This window comes from Phascolarctos cinereus, unplaced genomic scaffold (genome assembly GCF_003287225.1).
Source record: "Phascolarctos cinereus isolate Bilbo 61053 unplaced genomic scaffold, phaCin_HiC Scaffold_7;HRSCAF=346, whole genome shotgun sequence".
Taxonomy (NCBI): domain Eukaryota; kingdom Metazoa; phylum Chordata; class Mammalia; order Diprotodontia; family Phascolarctidae; genus Phascolarctos; species Phascolarctos cinereus.
Window position 1 is genome coordinate 151,981,599 of NW_027556180.1, and position 3,641 is coordinate 151,985,239.

At 38.1% G+C, this 3,641-nt stretch overlaps 1 long non-coding RNA gene across 1 annotated transcript; it reads left to right on the forward strand.

Moving 5' to 3' along the window:
• Positions 1 to 213: 213 nt before the first annotated feature.
• LOC144454769 (uncharacterized) lies at positions 214 to 1,934 on the forward strand. Its single transcript, XR_013483294.1, has 2 exons — positions 214 to 1,078; positions 1,311 to 1,934. It is a non-coding gene; the product is annotated as an uncharacterized LOC144454769 (long non-coding RNA).
• The last annotated feature ends 1,707 nt before the right edge of the window (positions 1,935 to 3,641 follow it).

Below are 3,641 nucleotides of genomic sequence, written 5' to 3' on the forward strand. Positions count from 1 at the left end.
CATTGGAAAACCAGAGTCTTTTGGGTGGGAGTGGAGTAGAGGAGACAGGCACATCTGGCATTTAATTTTTGTTGTTATTAGCATACATTTTTGAGGTGGCTAACTAAAGGTGGCAGTTGCTAGTCTTAGAACAGAGTTTTTCCTCTATGTAAAAGAATGAAACCCTAGTCTCAAAAGTGTCATGTTAAACTAAAGGTGTCTGGGTATAGAGCTCAGTCCACATGAAACACATTTTGGACTCACTGGGCAGTGGGTCATGAAACCAAACTCTTTGGATTAAGAGGAATCTTCTTGCAAAGATGACATGTATGGATTGTAGGGTCATAAATTTAGAGCTGGAGGAGACCTTAGAAGACCATCTAGTATAATTCCTTCATTTTACAGATGAGGAAACTGAGGCCCAGAAAGATAATGGGTGACAGAGCCAAGATTTGAACTCAGGTCCTTTGACCCCAAATTAAGTGCTCTCTTGTTGGAGGCCAGCACCTGGTAGTGGGCCCCTAACCCCGTGAGAACACCACACCCCAAGCAGCTTGTTCCGGGGCAAACCGTACCATAACGTACCAGGTCAACAGATGTGCTAACCGCAAGATGCTGGCACACTGCCCTGGAAAGTCCTGAAGGCCTATCTTCCTCTTTTGCCACGTCAACAGAAGTTTTGCTCCTCCCCGCTTCACCCTACATAAGCTTGTAATGCTAAAAAATAAAATTAGACCTTGCCTACCATCTTTTTGGTCTCACTCCTCCTTTTCACCCATTCCTTTCAGCCAGGGTCCTCCTCGACCCCCCCACGTATACTGGCCCTGCAGGTCGGGGCACTCTCTCCATGGTTAAGGAACACTGGGAGGAGCTGTTTTAACTTAGGAAACTTCATTTCACTAGAGAAACCGGACTTGTAATCAGGAAGATGGATTCAAAACTCCCTTTTCACATTTACTGGCTGTCTGACTTCGGGCAAGTCAGCTACTGAGTACTTTAGTTTGTTGAGGAGGTTGGACCCAGGCCACTCTCTATGATCCTGTGACCCACTTAAACATGGACGGCACTGGAAGATCGATACTGCTTTCTTGCTTCTGTGGTTGGTACATGGCTTTAGTTGGTAGAAGTGCATTAGATTTGAGGCCTCCCAGGGTAGTCTGTGATGCACCGAAATCATTTTTTAAAAATAATGTGGCTTGAAAGGACTAATGCACCTTTTAAATTAGCTAACTTACAAAACCTGTTTACATGCTCATCTGTGTTCCTGTTTTTTAGAGCCTTTATACAAATTTCTATTACCCTAACATTTTTCCCTTTAATCTCCATTGCAGGTAATCGTCTAGTGGGTGGGTGGAGGAAACACAGGCCTGTTGTATCTATTTGAACACGATACATCTGCCAGAGCACAAGCTACTTTATAAACTAGCTTTTCTGCATCATGAAGATAATTGGAGTAAGCTGTGTAAAGGTATCCTCAGATATTATGTGCATGTTGATACAGATACCCCAGAATTCTTTCTTTTAAATAGTGCAATGAAAAGAACATTGGATAGAGTGGGAATCAGGAAATAGGCAAGTCATCCTTTTAACTACTGTGAGTCTTGGTTTCCTTTTTTTAAAATATGGTGTTTTTTTTTTTAACATGAACTAAAACATCAGGAACATTATTATTTTGATATACTAAGAACAAAAAATTGTGTATGGAACTGTAAATGTTATTATGTATATTCTTAAAGGTATATATTAAATTCAACATGATAGTGCGATATAATTATACTTCTTATTTGTCCACATCATTTTCTGACTTTCATTCAACTCTCTCCTAGGTATTTTAAACAATTTTCCGTAACATTCTTTTCTTCTTTTTTTTTTATCACTATTACTGTCCACCCATACCCTTACAACTTTCTCTCTCCCACCATATAAAAACTCTACCTTGTAACAGATAGATATAGTTGAGCAAAAGAATACATTGACCGCACCTGAACCTGAAATCATTCTGTATTTCTAGTCCAGGGGTAGGGAGCCTGCGGCCTCAAGGCCAAATGTAGCCTTCTGGGTCCTCAAGTATGGCCCTTTGACTGAATCCAAACTTCATAAAACAAATCCCCTTAATAATAGGATTTGTTCTGTAAAACTTGGACTTGGTCAAATGGCTGCACCCAAGGACCTAGAAGGCTACAGTTTCCCCACCTCTGCTCTAATCTATCAGTTCTCTGCCCAGAGTTGGGAAGCATGATTCATCATTAGTATATTGGAGGCATGACCAGTCATTGCATTGATCAAAATCTTTAAGTCTTTCAGAGCTGTTTACTTTTACAGAAGGAGTTCTCATCCAGGGTCTATAATTTTTAAAAATATGGTTTGATCATTGATCATATAATTTCAATATAATTGATTCCTTTGTAACCTCATATATTTAAAAAAAACATTATTCTGAGAAGGGGTTCATAGACAATCAATCAGTGAACATTTATTAAGTGCTTTCTGTATGCTAAGAGCTGGACATTACAAAGAAAGGCAAAAGACACCTCCTGCCTTCAAGGGGCTGATAGGCTAATAGGAGATCAGATGGACCTTTTGTTCTTCCAGATGAATTTTGTTATAATTCATCTGAAGAACAAAAGGTCAAGAATATCAAGGGAATTAATGAAAAAAAATGTCAAGGAAGGTGAACTAGCTATACCAGAACTAAAACTATATTATAAAGCAGCAATCATCAAAACTGTTTGGTACTAGCTAATAAATAGAGTAATGGATCAGTGGATAGGTTAAGTACTAAATGACTATAGTAATCTACTGTTTGATAAACCCAAAGATTCTATGTTCTGGGATAAGAACTCACTATTTGACAGAAACTGTTGGGAAAACTGGAAAATACTATAGTAGAAACTAGGCATAGACCAATATCTCACACTGTATACTGGGTACATGACTTACACATGAAACATACCATGAGCAAATTAGGAGTGCAAGGAATAATTTACCTGTCGGATCAATGGAGAAGGGAAGAATTTGTGACCAAATGAGAGATAGAGAACATTATGAAATGCAAAATAGATAATTTTGATTACATTAAATTAAAAGGTTTTTGCACAAACAAAGCAAATGCAACCAAGATTAGAAGAAAAGCAGAAAGCTGGGAAACAATTTTTATAGCTAGTGTTTCTGGTAAAGGCCTCATTTCTCAAATATGTAGAGAACTGAGTCAAATTTATAAGAATGCATGTCATTCCCCAATTGATAAATGGTCAAAGGATATGAACAGGCAGTTTTCAGATGAAGAAAATTAAAGCTATCTATAGTCGTATGAAAAAATGCTCTAAATCACTATTGATCAGACAAATGCAAATTAAAACAACTCTGAGGTACCGCCTCACACTTAATCAGATTGACTAATATGACAGAAAAAGAAAATGATACATGTTGCAGAAGACATGGGAAAATTGGAACACTAATGCATTGTTGATGGAGTTATGAAGTGATCCAACCATTCTGGAGAGCGATTTGGAACTATGCCCAAAGGACTATAAAACCTTTGATCCAGCAATACCATTATTAGGTCTGTATCTCAAAGAGATCATAAAAAAGGGAAAGGGACCCACATGTACAAAAATATTTATAGCACTCTTTTTGTGGTGACAAAGAATTGGAAATTGAGG